Source organism: Strongylocentrotus purpuratus, unplaced genomic scaffold (genome assembly GCF_000002235.5).
Source record: "Strongylocentrotus purpuratus isolate Spur 01 unplaced genomic scaffold, Spur_5.0 spur5_scaffold_14, whole genome shotgun sequence".
NCBI lineage: Eukaryota > Metazoa > Echinodermata > Echinoidea > Camarodonta > Strongylocentrotidae > Strongylocentrotus > Strongylocentrotus purpuratus.
Window position 1 is genome coordinate 26,314,507 of NW_022145599.1, and position 18,450 is coordinate 26,332,956.

An 18,450-nucleotide genomic window follows, 5' to 3' on the forward strand; every position below is an offset into this window, starting at 1 on the left:
TGCATTAAATTCCTATCTAATGGTGCTTTTCAAAGATTCTCTACAAAAAGCAGTATGTAATTTCCCTACTTCTCCCCTAATCCCCCTTCTATTTCATAGTTAATATCTCATCCAAATTTTCTTCTATTTCTCACAGTTTCCTTTGCTTGTTAATTACTACTGAGCAATTCATCATTTTCTCGCTCGGTGGCTCTTTTCCCCTCTTTCTTTCTCTCTCTATCTTTCTCTCCCTCTTTATTTATTCTTTCTTTTTTTGCTTTCTCTCTTTTTCTATCTTTCACTTGCTCCAGTCTCACTTGCTCTCTGCCATTCTCCTGTAATAACCCACTCTCTCTTTACATATGTTCCCTTTTTTTTTCTCATATTAATCTTTATCTACTAAGCAATTTGTGATAATTTGTATGTAGGCTTGCTCCTATTTCTGTCTGTCTCTGCCTGTCTCTCTCTCTGTCTCTCTCTGTCTCTGTCTCTCTTTCTCTCTCTCTCTCTCTCTCTCTCTTTCTCTCTCTCTCTCTCTCTTTCTCAGATCACTAAGATTAAGTCTTCTTACCTCATACACTCACTTCCTAATGAATTGTATGTTTCAACTATGTATATCTCCCCTTATCATTGCCCTTTCCTCCATCATTTGATCTATATTCTTGTAAACAAACCAGCAAACTAGAGCGTTAAGGTGGTCTGAAGAAAGTCCAGACAACGCCTACTTCCACCACAGTACCCACAAGTATTGGGACAAGAAAGACCAATCATTACCCCAGCCATCCCCCCTTCTTTTTAATTTGGTCCTTGGCTCATCCCGATCAATATCGCATTTGTTATGCAAATCTGCTCCTGGCCGAAGACCGTCCGCCTGCCCGTGAATGGGGCAAGACAATACAGGCAGATACAAAAATCATTACGATCAAACAGTTGGGTGACGGTCCATTCTGTCGGGTAGGGGTGTGCAGGATGATTGGATAAAGAGGAGCTGAGGATTGTTCTGATTAATTAGGGAAAACTCTCAAGAATTCTGTATTTTGGAGATGCTATGAGATGATCTCCTTGAGAAGGACAATTCAGAAGTCTTAAAGCCCCCCAGAAAATCTACTTATGAGGATTTGGAGGGAGCAGCTTCAAAAGCCTGCTATTGGGAAGCTTATCGCACTGAGGCGACGAAGCCTTCATTGGTCTCCTCTTTGAAGTGGTCGCGTCCTATCAATTCTAACACTCTCTCCCCCACACACAAATGTTCAAAGCTGGACTTCTCAATTGCCTGCTACTACTCGCATTTGTTGATTTTCTGAAACAAAACACTGTTATTCAAGCCATCTGTGGATTTCTAACTCTGTGAATAATATTATGTGAATATATAGCCTTGCTGTGGTATATTGTGAGTATATTCAATTTCATTGTGAATGATATCTTTAAATGTCAAAGAATTGTGGTTTTCTTCAAACATGTGTAGCATTTAACAGGGATGGGTGAATGGCTTGTTTAGTGGTCAATCCACTTTGCGTCAGTTATGTTTCCGGATCAATAGTCCAAAAAGTTAAGGTTTGAGTAAATGAATATACACAGTACATGAAAAATATCATGAAAATGTCTTTTATGCTCATTTGATGCCTTTTATTATCTGTTTCATCCTAATTCCAGGGTTACAAAACACTTTGGACCTGTTATTCAATGGTGGTGTGGGGTTGTCAGATCATACACTGAGGCGTTTCAAATTTAAAAGGACAAAGGAGAATATTGATTTGGGTGTCCAATGGGGACAAGACCTAACGGACAAAAGCCCTCGTATGGGGAAGCAGTAAACATGGCTGACACGGCCAATACCAGCTTTGCCAGCGACTATGGCTCCAACCACAATGACTCTAAGACCCTGGTTCTCCAGGGTCAACAGAACCATGTTGTGACCAACCATATCGCAGGCAACCATGTTGTAAGCAACTACAACCACGTCGCAGCAGAGTCCATGAAGTCCTACGCTTCAACTACCACAGATGTCTCTATGAGGCACACAGTGCCTAAGAGACGGAGACTCGTGGAGAAGAACGGTCGCTGCAATGTGGAGTTTGAGAGCAAGGCTAAACACTGGTGGTTTCAATTCTTCAGGGATATCTTCACAACCTCTGTGGATATGCCATGGAGATACAATATCCTTATGGTGTGTCTAGGATTTATCATCACTTGGTTAGCATTTGCTGGAATATATTACGCCATTGCTTGGGGTAGAGGAGACTTTGAACAGTTAGACAACTCAGAATGGTCCCCTTGCTTCCGAAACTTCTTGAACTGGAATTCAGCTTTGCTCTACAGCATCGAGGCGCAGACGACAATAGGTTTTGGGTTCCGGTGCCCCACGGAGCATTGCCCGGAGGCCATTGCCTTCCTCGTCATTCAAGTCATTCTTGCAAACTTTCTTGAGGCATTCATCATCGGTGCCTTCATTGCCAAATTCTCCCGACCAAAGATGCGAGCGAGCACCCTGCTCTTTAGCAAGACTGCCTGCATCACCAAACAAGATGGGAAAATGTGTCTGCTCTTCAGGGTAGGTGACCTCCGGCAGAGGAGCCAGATTGTTGAAGGCCACATCAGGTTACAGCTGATCAAACACCATGTCACGCTTGAAGGTGCATGGCTACCATACAGGATCTTTGATTTGAACATCGGCCATGAATTTGGCCTCGACCGCATCTTTCTGGTGTGGCCGCTTACGATATGCCATGTCATCGACAGCAAAAGCCCGCTCTACGAGATATCCAGAGACTCTCTTCCCGCGGCGGAGTTTGAGGTGATTGCCATCCTGGAAGGTATTGTAGAGTCCACAGGGACCACCACGCAAGCAAGGACTTCTTACCTCCCTCAAGAAATCATGTGGGGTTACGACTTTGAGAACATCATCTTCGATAACGATGGAATGCATTTTATCGACTTCGAACGTTTCCACCATATGAACGAGGTGCCTGCGTTCACCGTTAAGAGTCCAAAGGAGTACTATGAGGAGGAGAGGCAGCAGAACCCAAACGGTGATGGACCCATTTGGACGGAGCGGAAGGAGAGTACATGCAGCGCCACCACCAGTACGCCCGTTAAAAAGCAATCTTCATTCAGGAGATCTAGACAGATTGAGTTTGAGTCCAGGCTGTGACTAGACAGAGGAAGTTTGTAAGGTGGAAAAGTTTGGAATAACAGGTAAGAATATTAACTTTTTTATTATTGCATCAGACAATCATATGTCATCAATGTCAATTCCAACAATTGAATAGAGTTCTTGCTTTTTGTCTTCTAAACTTTCTAGCAGTCATTGGTTTGCAGATTTTTTAAAGGATTTTTACTCAAATAGTAATTAATTAAATGCAACAAAAGGATTTATAGACTCTGCACTATTTTATATCTTCTCCTGACTTGTATCCACGTTGACCATTCAAACTTGAGCGAGAAATGGGAATTATATGTAATGTTTTTTTTTCTTCATTTCTTTTCTTATACTTATGAAAGCTACATGTAGATAAATACAACATTAGAAACAGAATCAGGACACACTTTGATTGATCAAACATATATAACAATCAAAAACATACAATTCAGGCTAATATTGGCACTTATATTGTGCTCTAATACAAGAAGTTGTCTCAAAGCACTTTACAAATACTTTTACAAGGACATTCAATGATTAATTTGATGGTTGAAAAGAAAGTTCATCATGGACTTTTGGAATATGTCAGCCAAGAAATGGAAAATCCATAGTCTTGTACATTTTCTATTTTCTTTTAGATGTAAGTCTATGCTATAAAAAACTCTTTCTCCATGTATGTGACCAAACAAATACAAAACATAGTATCTTGAAAGATGGGGTGTATGGTAAAACAATTGTGACCCTGATCTACATTGAAGAGGAATCAAGAATACATCTGATTGGCTTAGTCACAGCTAAATTCATCCGCTTAATTGACTCGGAAAAGATTTAGTTGAGGTGAGGTAATAAGGTGTAGAGTTAATAGTGTCTGCAATTTAATTAGTAGTCTTTGGTATGATGAAGGCTTGTAGTAGTCTCACAATCACAGAACCTGCTCATCGCTAAATCAAAGTCAAGTTGAATCAAATCTTTAGAACTGGAAATATACTTTGTGGAAATGAGCTTTAAGGCCTATCTGCACTAGTTTGGCCAGCAGGGATTAGACCTCCCTGCATGGTCACTGGCAGGCGGTTATCTCATCAAATCAGCTCTCAATTTACATACCGGTAAGAAAAAGGGAACCATGGAGGATAAATGGGTACCGCTTAGGCATTGCTGGCTGTATAGAGGGCGGGGGCCCAGGGAAAAAATTAATATTTATTTTTCGGGGCTACTTTTCAAGCTTGCCTGCATAAAAATAACACTCTAAAATTTGTTTTGCATTGAACTCTATGCAAATTTACGGGGGCTCTTTTGGGCATTTCGGGGGCAAATTCGCCCTGAGCCCCCGTGTATTTTTTTTCACTGGAGGGCGCAAGTAGTTACAAGTAGTGCATGCAGTCCCACTTTAATATGCGGGAATCCATACTAACTCATTGAGTATGAGCCTTTTATGGATAGTAGAGGAAAAAACTTAACTGACAATTTTGAGGGAAAAAAATGTTTGAGAATCCTTTTATTTTTCTTGAAAGGATTATTAAAATGTGAGCTGATTGCCCGATTGACATTGACTCTCACACTCTTGTTTTGTCAAGCCCATATAAATTATGATGAACATGTATGTGTGACAGATTTTTTCAATTTTTGACTCTAATGGACGTACTATGATTGAAAGAAAAATTATATTTAATAGTCATATCAATACTGTATGGAGAAAGATATTAATATGCGAATGATATTTCATTATTTATGCTCTCACCAAGTGTTAATACTATGACTCCTACAGTATACTTCACAATTCTTTCGTAAATAAATGCAGTTCGTTTCGTTTGAGGGAGGAAGGGCGGGAGAGAGAGAAAGAGAGAGAGAGAGAGAAAGAGAGAGGTAAATTGGGAACAAACCGGCTCTTAAGAAAATGAGTGGTGAAAAAATGGGATATAATAGATCATTTTACATTTCATAATGTGCTTTAATGTATGTCAATATTCTTCTGTGTAGATCATACAAGCTTCATCAAAATGCCTACACAATAGCATCTACATCAATGAGCAATCAATGAAAGGATTAAATGAGAAAGCCTGCATGTCTGATGAATAAGACTAAAGAGAAAGTGTAATTAAAGAATTTGGTTGAGTAAATATAGTAAGTGTGCTCCTCTAAATGACCTGGCTTTGCAGAATGCCAAATGAACTTGGTCTATATGTATAGCATGCAAGCTGAATCTGATACACGTGTACTTCGGTGATGTATTTTTTTACTAATTGAAAGACTATAAATAGCTACAAGACCAATAAAGAAAGGGGGAATAAATTGTTTGGTAATGGGATGGGAGAGAGAGAGAGAGGGAGAGAGAGGGGAGGAGGAAGAAATAATGTATGTGTGTGTGCGTGTGCGTACGTGGATGTATGTGTGTGTGTGTGTGAGAGAGAGAGAGAGAGAGAGAGAGAGAGAGATAGAATAGAGAAATGGGGTATGTACTAGTAGAAAGGAGAGAAATTTAAATTCAACAATCATAAAACCTAGATAGTTTGAAGAAAATGGAACTAACAGTACAGTAAGTTTATTTAGGTCATTCTTAATAGAATGAAATCAGAGCAAAATGTCCATTACAGAGAGGTGTAAGATTACAACGTCAGTAGGTTTACTATTTTTTACCTGAAAGCCATTGTCTGATGAAAAATGAAGTTTTATATTTTTACTGCTAAGTTAACACCCTTCTGGCTCTAAAAAGACAACTTTAAAATAGCCTCTTAATCCCTTGACACACAGCAATAGTAAGTAAAATTCCTTTCAGATCATCCATTTCCCTATTGGCAATAAGCATCTTGGGATGACCTATTTAATATCAACTGTCACACCCTCTGCTCCATTCAGTTAATTAAAAGTTATGATAAATGATCAATGGATACATTTCAGGAACATAGTTGGTTCATCTTTGATTCAGCCAAGAGATGAATATCTATTACTTGAAACAACCTGAAATAACATTTTTAAAAGATGTATTCCTCCTCCTCCTCTTTCTTCTTCTTCTTCTTCTTCTTCTTCTTCTTCTTCTTCTTCTTCTTCCTCTTCTTCTTCTCCTCTTCCTTCTCCTCCTCCTCCTCCTTCTTCTTGTTCTTCCTGTTCTTGTTCTTTTTCTTTTTCTTCTTCCTCCTCTTCCTCTTCTTCTTCTCCTCCTCCTCTTCCTTCTCCTCCTCCTCCTTCTATTCTTCTTCCTCTTATTCTTCCTCTTCCTCTTCCTCTTCCTCCTCCTCCTCCTCTTCCTCTTCTTCTTCTCCTCCTCCTCTTCCTTCTCCTTCTATTCTTCTTCCTCTTTTTCTTCCTCTTCTTCTTCTTCTTCTCCTCCTTCTCCACCTCCACCCCGCCCCCTCCTCCTCCTCCTCCTCCTCCTTCTTCTTCTCCTTCTTCTTTTTCTTCTTTTTCTTCTTTCTTCTGTCTTCTTATCTTCCTTCTCTTTTTTTTTTCTTCTTCAGATCATTATCTTTGAAAACAGCTTATAGTATTGCTTACATAGCAAGATATTAATAAGAAAGTAACACCTACATGTCCAAGATTTCTTGGGAAAAGTATATCTTTGTTTTCGGATTTACTTATATTCTTAGTATATCATTTAAATTGAGCCTGCATGAAGCATCATATATCTATATCAGGACATAAGATGTGAATGTTCCCAAGCATAAAATGTCACAACACCTTTTATCAACGTCATCAATACATCAACAATTTTGTTAATAAAATATTTTTCAGACAAAGACAACACATGTACACAAGCAAGCTTCTGCTGTACATTTTATTTTGCTTGTAACAAACGCTGACCTTTTCTAAGCTAATGAGGTGTGTGGAATAATAGCTATTTCATGAGACTTGGAATAACAGAGGGGGAAAAACGGATATAAAAGGTGTTTGGAATATATTGATTATTGAATTTAATACAACAGCAATATATATACAATATGTGGGAAAGAGTGGTATGTGTGGGAAAACATAATATTCCAAAACTCCTACGCACATGTGTTAGTTTAAAGGAAAAGCTGAATAAAAACTTATTTATCTATATTCGTACATTTTAAATCTTACTGTTTCTCATTAGCAAGTTATACTATGGGCACATCACATGGATAAGGCAAAAACTGGAAAGTTATTTGTTTGAAGGGGTTCAATATAAATCTAATTTATACAAGGTAGCATTTAATTCTCCTATGGTACATACATGCATTATGAGCTCAAAAAGGAGAAAGAGAAAAATGAAAACAGTTTCATCTATTGAAAACAGAAAATACAGTTCTAAATTTTGTAACCAATCAATTTTAAATTTACATTGATTCTTTTGTTGAAATGATTATTAAGTGATCCAAATGTACAAGGGAGTGCACTTTTCTCTTATTTTTTTTTTTTAAATACTCAAAAAAACCTTACTTTTATTTCAAAGATATAGTGCTGTTGCAGTAGGGTTATTAAAGGTTTCATAACCTTACATGGAATTTAAAAGCCTTTTCTTTGACCATGTGAGGGCAATTGGATATGCCAGCAGCTTGTTTTGTGCTGTTTGTATGTCACATCTATTGTCTAACTTTTATTAATATTTCCACTTATAGTTGAAGGCTATTTTGACATGTCTGTGACCCAATTTATGTAACACCCAGTACATATTTAATTAAAGATAGGTTGCAAAGGTATTTTCAACTTCATTCAAAATGCTCCAAGATACATATTTTAGTGTGTTTTTTTTTGTTGCCATGGCTCATGCATGTTTGTAACACAGACATGGTTCTCACAGGGATGCCAGTTTTCAGACAATAGCCTGAATTCAGGCCCTGGCGAGTTATTTTCAGACCATGGTTTAGGCTTTTTGGGTACAAATATCTTATTCTAGGGGGAGGGGGAGAAGGGGGGGGGGGGGGTTACAGACTTGGATTTGGGGTGCCCATGTGTCCAAAGTGCCTGGTAGTTGTCAAGCCCTGCATGTGTCATATGTAGATGATAATAATAATTCTGCTTTTATATAGCGCTTAATACATCTCTGATGTCTCTAAGCGCTTTACAGATATACTATTACTCCGGTCATTGGATTCAGTACTTGCCCACACACACTGTGTGCACAATCTCCACTCCCCAGGGAGCATTCCAGCCAGGCGTTACTTGACTCTCAAAAACTGATTGACCAAAAATGACGGTCACATCCTACTGGTTATACCCATTTAACACCTGGGTGGAGAGTAGCAAGTGCAGGCAAATATCTTGCCATGATTTGTAAAGACATGTAACAACACACACAAACTACCAACCATCTGTTACACAGCCTTCCCAGTGCTCCTGGAGTGGTCTGTATTTAGAGTTGAGTGTACCAGACTTTCATAAACATATGGAAATCAATTACTCATATAAACAAAATGTTAAGTATGTGAGTAGGTGCACTAACAGCACTTCTACATCTTACAAAGATAGCAGTTTGTCCGAATCCACCTATTACCAAAACGAAAGTGTACCATTCACATAAACAAATAATTTATATACAGGGTATACAGCCAGCATAAATTAAGTCATCCTTGAAAAACTTAGCCTGGCATTTCTTTTGGGTAACGCTTAAGAAGTATGAAGAAAGTCCAAATTAATCCAAACGTACGGAACCCAACGTCCGACTTGGGGTCTGTGCGCTCCCAAATCTACAGTGATCACATACAGGTGCGTCGACTAATCTACTTAGGTACGAGTCCCTCTTGTGTTTTATGAGAGTGTATTTGATCTTGCAATATCTCTTTATGGAACTATAGGCCCAATATTTGAAGCTCATATTTTGATTGGAACTCCTAACATACAGAGCCAAACATTTTCTGGTGGCTGGTATACTTACCGGTAGATGTAATAGGTCTATAGTACTAAAAGTAGGTGATGATCAACTTTTATAAAGGTTGAATTTCATATGTAACAAAACCAGAATTAAAAAAAAAACTGTTTACATCTTTGGATGGCTTATATGGAACAAGTGGGACTGCTACAATCATACTTTTGTCCCTCATAGGCTCTTACCCTGCACATGTATCATTTTATCCAATCAGTGTTGCAGTCAAGGGATGGATCTATGGCAATTGATAATAAATAATGATAATAGTGGGTTCTTGTATAGCCATACATGTTTGTCTCACAGATTTGACATTCCTGGCACTCCATAATTATGACTCTGGCCTTTAGCATGGCTGCCATTGTGGCGCTCTAGCATTTTGAGTAATTAATTCCTGTCAGGTACCCCTTTACCTCACCTGAGTCGAGTGTGGCAAATGTAGATTAATGTCTTGCCGAATGACAATTTTGGTGCAGCGGCCCCGACCATGTGATTCCCAGTCCGGTGACATATCACTAGGTCATGACCCCTCTTCAATAAACAGTGAAGCTTCTATTACTCTTTAAATGTGCGTTCTTTCCATAGACTACATGTACATGTAGGTAGTCCATTAAGTGGCACAGTTGGCCCATTACAAGGTCTTCTTGTCTGTTGCATTTTTAGCCCATTTTTAATTGATAAAATATAGAAGCCAGAAGGGCAGCTTTCGATCTGGATGGTTTAATTCCCTTCTGGCTCTCAACAGACCATTTCAGCAAATAATGCATTAGTACATGTATGCTAACCATGCCTTAAAGCCCTTCTGCACTACTTATAGCTACTTGCGCCCTCTATATAGCAAGCAATGCCTAATTGGTGACCATTGGTGACCGTTGGTCCCCATGATCCTCTTTTTCTTATGTTAGTTGAGAGCTGAGTTGATGAGATAACCACCTGTTCAGTGACCTTGCAGGGTGGTCTAATTCCTCCTATAAACTAGTACAGATGGGCTTTAAAATATATTGCAATTTCTCCCAGTATCACTTGGAACTTGCCATCAAAGGTGAAACGTTATGCTGCCCTCTTAGACCAAACTTGTTGCTGTATGATGCAATAGTTTTTCAGCATTATGTTGCCTTTCCTCGCTCTGCGTACAGGAATTTGGTCGCATGTCAAACCCTATCTAAGGTGGCACATGTACATGTAAAGACATTCTTTTTCATTACACATAAAAGCTTGATATTTGTTCAGAAAGTGAAGCAATCTTCAGGGTTATGATTTATAAATGTTGAAATTTTAACATGATCACAAAGAATTTAAGAATTCCAAATCAAACAGGCAATTTCAAATAAGTTATTGAATTGCCTATATTTGTTCAGAAAGTGAAGCAATCTTCAGGGTTATGATTTATAAATGTTTAAATTTTTCACATGATCACAAAGAATTTAAGAAATCAAAATCAAACAGGCAATTTCAAATAAATTATTGAATTGCCTATATTTGTTCAGAAAGTGAAGCAATCTTCAGGGTTATGATTTATAATTGTTTAAATTTTAACATAATCACAAAGACTTTAAGAAATCAAAATCAAACAGGCAATTTCAAATAAGTTATTGAATTGCCTATATTTGTTCAGAAAGTGAAACAATCTTCAGGGTTATGATTTATAATTGTTTAAATTTTAACATGATCACAAAGACTTTAAGAAATCAAAATCAAACGGGCAATTTCAGTAACTTATTGAATATCCTATTGAAATCTTGCACAGACTATATATTGATCATTTTAATAGGTAATGGATAATGATATTGTAATTATCTTTTGTTAACTTCTTCAAAATATTTGCTATGTAGAGCTATCATCATAAGCATACATGTTGAATTAGCTCAAAAAGAGCAATTAAAATTTTCCAGATTCTTAAAATATGTGTAGTGAGGAATTTGGTTTCCAAGCGGAGGCACATTATTAATGGCCCAGACGTCAGAATCGCATGCATCTATGCAAGTCTACCAAACTATCAAACTATTCTAGCAGGGCCTGAAACATGAGAAGTTCCGTTTTGCCCCCCTTTTCCTTCAGCACCCCCTAATTGTGCGTCCTTCCCCCTCTCATCCAATACTTCCCTGGAGTTTGGAGGGCTCTATCAGGAAGTGACAAATTTGAAATCAACTCCCCAGTGGCTATATATAGCTGCGCCCCCTTGAAGTTCCCCTTCCCCCTGCACAATACGGACGACCAGATGAGAGGGGACCACCCCTGCCGTGGGCGCCGAACCCTTACAACTTCTCTACCCCACCTCCATGTAGGTCGGGGCAGATGTGAAGCGATTAGCGATTATTTCACCTTGCCCTAATCCATTCAATTAGCACGATGTCCAGAACAATGTCAAATGTTTCTCAAAAGCAAATGTGGTGAAATTGATGTTTTGTTCATGCTTTATGTGCATAATATACACGGTCCTGCTTGAACTAGCATAGAAACTTCGTATTTTGGTATTTATTGGGAAAACTCAATCAACTTGATATTGGAAAGGGCATGGTTAATACCAGAATAATAATAATAACAATTATAGCCATTTCTATAGCACCGTCTATCTAGAAATTCTATTCTGAGGCGCATTAATAATAACCCCGGCTTTAGCCTAGCTGCAATTACAGCTGTGTACTTTGAATGAACTTTGATGTAGAAAATGTTACACTTGTATGCATTAAATTATCTGCATATTCAAACTTGAATTATACCTTATGATTGAGCACAGATCTACCCATGTGTTCTTATAGTTCCATTATCATTCAAAAAGCTTTAACAAAGCTTTAAAAACAAAAAAACAAAAAATTACTATTCAAAGGCAAACAAATTCAGGAATAAGGTCTCATATCTCTGAAGAAAAAATAAATAAAATATTTGATAAAACTATAAAAATATGAAAATGTATTCAAAGGAGAGACATGTTGGAGGGGGAGAGGGTGCTATCTTAAAATAGCAACAAGTTCAAGGGAATGTGATAAACATAATTTTTAGTCCCATGTTGAATTATTTTATAAAAAAAGGATGTTATATTCTCGCTTACTATCCATGCGGGGGGCTAATCTGGAGATGATAGGAGGTGCTAATGTGATGTATCCTACAACTAGTCTACACACAGACAAGAAAGAAAAAAGAATTTATTTCCACTCTAATTTATTTATGAATCCTTGTTTCTGGTTTTAAAGCCCCACTGCACTACTTAAAGCTACTTGCGCCCTCTATATAGCAAATAATGCCTAATAGCGGTGACCGTTGGTCCTCCATGGTTCCCCTTTTTCTGATTTTAATTGAGAGCTGATTTGATGAGATAACCTGTCAGTGACCATGCATGCAGGGAGGTCTAATCCCTCCTGGCCAAACTAGTGCAGATACATGTAGGTTTTAATTCATAGTAGGTCCATGTTTTAATACACACATCTTTCAAAGCAAACTGATTGTGGTACAGTGGTTCATTCACTTGACTCTCAATCCTAGGGTTGAGTGTTCAAGTCCCGTCCCAGCACTTAATTACATCCTTTGGCAAGACATTCCTCCACATTTGCCACTCTCCACCCAGGTTTTAAATGGGTACCTGGTAACTGCTGGTTAATACTTATTGTAGGACCCCCAGGAAGAAGGACATTGAAGCGGATGAGAGTACCCTGGGTAAAGAAAATTTGTATTATTTGTATTATCATTGAATACTGCTTGATAGAGCAAGTTTAGTCGTTTTCTAAGTTTTGCACTGTGCATAATATCTCTCTGTGTAATTATCACAAAAGCATTTATAATAACTTTTGAGGAACAGTAATCATTGAAACTGCATCTTCTTCATATCCTTCAATTGGATTAATTTTGCACTATTTTAAACTTCAATTTTTGAAATTAATTTTCAATTGTGAATCTTGAGAAAGCACAGATAATCACAATACTGAATCTTGCAAATGTATCATATATTCTTGGTTCAGAGTCCCTAATTCCTTGTTCCCAAGCACATACAGAATGTCAATCACTCATTTCCTGAATACAACTCTGGAGATTGATACAAACAAATGTTCTAGTAGTAAATTTTTGAACCATCAGGAAAAACTGCCCTGGAAAAATTACTTTCCCTGGACTATCTCTGACACCATTCTCATTCGAGCTTCCCTAGTTTTTGCATGTTATGACTGCCAAGGGTTTGTGCTATAGGGTCAGGGTGTATTAAAATCACATTACATGTATCTCATTTCACACTTAATTAACCACAAGAGTCCATATTCTACTTATTCATTTAAAATCGTGTTGAACAAAAGAAAAAAACTTAGACTTCGAGGCTAACTCCATTGTTAAATCAAATTTTAGAAAAAGGCTAAACACAGTTTGTGTTTTGAGTCGAGTCTAACCTACTTCAATTTGCAATATCTTGTCTAATACAGCTGTACAGGATCTATGATTCCAGTCAACAGTCTTTGAGTTTTACTATTAGCAATGACTAAAATAGATTTTCCACTTGCATTTGAGGTACCGGTAGATAGCGCTGAAGAAAGAGGGGGAAAAGGTCCCTAGACGCCAGACTGAGTCAGAGACATGTGATGTCGGATTGGACAAATGTTTGGAGGCTTATAGATCTCCTCGGCTAACCTAGACAATCCAACAGGGCCCAACCTGGCTACCTGACCGCAAAACGATATATTTTTAGATCTGAATCAGTCTTCCCTGTAAGGAAACCCTTTGTGAGTATTTCTCACAGAGTAAAACTTTGAGTTCATACTTGTGAATGTATATCGTTTTGTAAACGATCTTTTCAATATGAATCAGTCCTTAAGTGGAAACCCTTGTGAGTGTTTCTCACTTGGCCTTGGTTTTACTTGTGTACGGTAGCTTATAAAAAAATACATTCATATACCTTTGAATGTATCTGTTTGCAAACGATCCTTTAAAAAAAAATATCTGAATCAATCACATGGGATCCCTTGTATCAACCCTCCCTGTGTGGGACCCCTTTGTAGTACTAATTCTCACTGAGGCTTTTCCCGTAGTTTTAAAGTTTAACATATTGACATATGTTTTGTCATCTTTTACCAGGTCTTTAACTGGGGGTTTGTTTTTCTCTATTTATAATTTCTCATGTTTGGGATCCTTTCTTTTATTTGTTCAGCTTTTCCTTCACTGGTGTGATGTTAAAGAGCCGCTGTGTTCAGATTTGCTGGCCTGGGCATCATTTTGCAAATGATGTATACTGTACATTCAGATTATTCTCACAAAGGGGTCTGAAGAAACATGTATGTATCCAATTCTGTGACCCATTGAGGTCAGAATGAACATCTAATGACGATGAATGGATAAATTGCACAATATTCTTACTAAAACGGTCTTTCAATATTGTACTGTTATGAAAGTGACTGAAATTAACTGTGTCACCCTCTTACTCATATCATTGTTCTTAATAGATATACTCATTTCAAGAAGAACAAAGTTATTTCAGATTTGAATTCCCAATGGTGTTTTGCTGCCAGACAGTTTGTCGACTAGCCTTATTTAGATGTATTCCAGAATATGTTGTAGTAGTTACTCACTAATTAGACCCTTATAAAGACATGCAATATTGGTCTATCGCCTACTTGTCAAGTCTACATGTATTTTAAATTAATATTGATTAGATTCCAAGAATAGAAATACAAATCAACATTATCATATGATATACGAGTCAAATATAGTAATAATCATAGATGTAAATTAAATTGAATATACTGTAAAATACCACAAGTCCTTTCTTGTGATATTGGTATTGTACACTTTATTTCCTATTGTTCAAGAAGACTTGAATACACGTAAATCAATCATTGAAAAATAAACGCAAGTGAAGGTCGACTTCAGAAAGGTCACCTAGAAAAATAACATTGACCTGTTCATGGATCTATAATGTCATTTATTTACCAAGGAGCTAACAGGCAGTGTCCTTTGGATTTATTGACTTTGTATGACCCTCCGTTGTGGTTTGGGTGAGGAATAGATGATAATCAGTACCAGTAATCTTTAATCAATGTTGTTAAACAACAAAGGAATAGAATTCATGGGTATTGTTGATGAAGAAGAGAATTATTTATCTTCCTAGTAAGATGACGTCACACTACGGTACTCTATAGTATTTTATTTTAGTTGAATTATTCAAGATCTACAACAAATCTGAAAATTTGGGCAACTAAGTTCCTTTTAGAGTTTGGACTGTACAAACCAATGGAAGAATTGTTTTTCAAGCATTGTGAAGCATCCATACCCATTGCAAGATACATATACTGCAAACTAATGGACAATATTGTTTAAACACACACATAATCCCTGGATATTTCACCATTTAAGAGGTGACCAATTGATACCATAGGATTAAGAGAGGGGTTATAGATGAGAAAGGAGGGGATGATCCCAAAAGCTATGGAGGATTGACGACCTATATGCCCCTGTCGGTTAATCCCGAGGAGATAGCGTGTCAGAAACTTTCCGTTGACAGCCCCAGACGATGGAAGTACGTCATCACTGAAATCCTGGCCTCTGCATGGTCAGATGCATATTACTCATCATGCATCGTTCCCCATTCTGTCTGTCATGACATGTCACTTTTTTATGTTCCTTTGGCTTTAAAACTTTTTGGACTATGGTCTACATGTATGTCTTTTAGATAATTTCTAGGTCATTTACATGTTACGGTATGATTGGCATCTACATCTAAATGGGTCTTTGTGAAGATGCTTTCTTGATTTGTTTTCTTCTATACATCAGGGCAGTGTTTCACGAAATTGTCATAAGTACAAGTTCACCGACATCCTATTCAGTGGGATGTCGATGATGGTTTCCTTAAAGGTAAAGACCAGTTTTGGAAAGGCCCCCCCTTTTAAAAAATGAAATAGAAACTTTTATTAACAATCATGTGAAAGAATATGTTTTGAATAATATGTGATAATACAAATATTGCTGAGAAACCGCCTACTAATTGATATATTTGGTAAATTATTATATCTATTTGGACCTGATAGATATACATGTAACACATGTAACGCACGTGAGCCCACGTGACGCATAGTCCCATATACATCTTTCTGTGTACAGTGCAAGAAACTTTACCAAGACTGGGCCAAATTTCTTATCATTTTGATGATTCCAGAACCTTACAGTAATACTTATATGCTAGATGATCAACCTTTTCTGATCGATTCCACAACGTTTCTTTCACAATTCAATCGCATGACCATAACTGGTCTTGACCTTTAAACGATGCCCTGATTACTAACTAGAGCAGTTACTGTGAGTGATGTGTAAACATTATATAGTGAAATGTGACAATATAAGAATTTCTATTTGATTTAATCTTCTTTTGAGTTAGAAGAAGATACATAGCCTAAAAAGAATGAATAGTCATCTCAAGCAGGGTATGAGGAAAGTTTGCTGAACATTGTATTAATTGCCCTTTTTTGTCACATCAAGAAAGGCATTAGCTCATACTGTACGTTGTTTAAACATTAGAATCAACACCCTATTGGCTGTCAGTAGACACCTTTTCCTTTCTAATTATTAAACATAAAAATTATTTTAGTTTTTTAAGATTAAATCATAGAATAATTTGTCTGTTTAAAGCCAAAAGAGAATTAACCCATATAATTTAAAGGTACTATGTCCCATTTGCAGGCCAAAAAAATGAAAAAGTTAAATTCCAACTGCATTTGAAAGATAATACTAATTTAGAACTTCCCTAAAAAAGGTGGGGCTTGAAAATGTCTTTAAGTGGGAAAATAACGACTATTAGTTGTCAAATCGACTCTAGGGCTATAGAGCCCAAAAGTAATAGTCTTGATTTTCAGACAATTGTACCGAATGGTCATACGTTTTATGCTGCGCAAAGATTCAATCAGTTTAATCTTGGCCATCACAAGAAGTGGGTTATTGATGTAGACTATTGCTCATGTACCCTTTACAACTCTTTTCATGTATGTTATTACCAAAGAAGAAAAAAAGCCAGTCAGTCACTCAATAGTGTCTGACAGTGAAGTCTAGCAAGTAAACAGGTTTCCTTGCATAATTTGAATATGAGGACACTGCTAACGTTTAAATTTCACAGATAGGACATACATGACATATTCATAATTCCTGCAAAGTTCTACAGCATTTGAGGTTGGCTGCAAAAGGGACATAAAGTACCTTTAATAGAGAGTTAAATGCCCTTCTGGATGTATACAGATGAATTGTTTACCCTTTTGTTACACCATTCATTCATGCAAGTAAAGACAACAGAGAGGACGATCATAATTAGCAGGCCTCTAAGGTATTGATATAAACCTTGAACCTATGTTCTATTACTCATCTTCCAGCCTTGTTTGTTCTCTCCTTCTTCAAGGATATCCTGACTGACCTCAATTTAAGTGAAGTTGATAGGTTGATAGTAACTTTGGGGTAACAAAAAAATTGTGCATAGGAATACTATAAGAAAGGAAAAGAGAGGCCATTTTATATTTGCAGGCCTCTATATACCTGGGCCCTGTTTCATAAAACTTGTTATCAATGACAAGTTACAATAACTGTTATAAGCTACTGAAATCGTTTAGCTGAGAGCACATTTGTCATATAAATTTAGCTTTTTTTATAACAAGTTTTAAGAAACAGAGCCCTGGGGGTGTTTCACAAAGATCCTGAATTGAACTGGCTTGAATGTTAATTCAAATCATTCATATTTTCTATTATCAAGGAGATTTCATTTGAATACTTTATAAATATGAATAATATTGTAGCTCATGTACAAATCTAATTTTCTTTGCATAACAAGGATAGGATTTTTGTTCTTTCTTCATTCTTTCAAATTAAAAATAACAGGAAAGGGTTGCTTTATGTCATTAAATGTTATTTCCAGCAATCTATTTTGGGCATTTTTTATTGAACCTTTCCTCCCTCGTAAAAATGTGGTAGACCCATTTATAGGTTGTATTTGGTGACCCACAAGTTAATGTCTCACTTCTGACTTACGTGTACATTGTACATGGCACATTAATTAACCCATTGGTGACAGCATCATTGTCATCTAATACATGTTTCTAATGGGTTTAATCCAAAGTTATTACAAGTTTATAATTCAACTGGTTATACAGTATGTCTCTGTGTGACCTTTAAGGGGATTTGAATGGAAGGAAGATATCATTAATGCATCCTTTCTATAGTGGAGGTGGTGAAGGGGGAGAGAAAGATTATCTGTCTGGATATATTAGTCCAAGGAGGGGTACAGGGAGGAGGGAAGGATGGGGAAGGGGGCAAGGTCACAGTCCGGGATTATAAAAACCATTTGTAATTAATAGCAGAATCTGAATCTTTATTAAAATTTGACCATGCCACAGTAGTAGTGACGCAGGTATATCATACAATGTAGATACACTTGTATTCATTTGTTGACACTGTTACTGTGTAGTCAATGTAACCTTAAGTTAGAGTCAAGTTTTCATGGTTATTATTCATTATGAATCATTTTTATTTTTTCCTGTTTATGTTTCCATTGGTCTCTTTTATTCTG

The 18,450-nt window shown here is 37.1% G+C and overlaps 1 pseudogene; it reads left to right on the top strand.

The window, feature by feature from the left end:
• The first annotated feature begins 913 nt into the window (after window positions 1-913).
• The window catches only part of LOC587382, a 28,849-nt pseudogene continuing 11,312 nt past the window's right edge, over window positions 914-18,450 (top strand).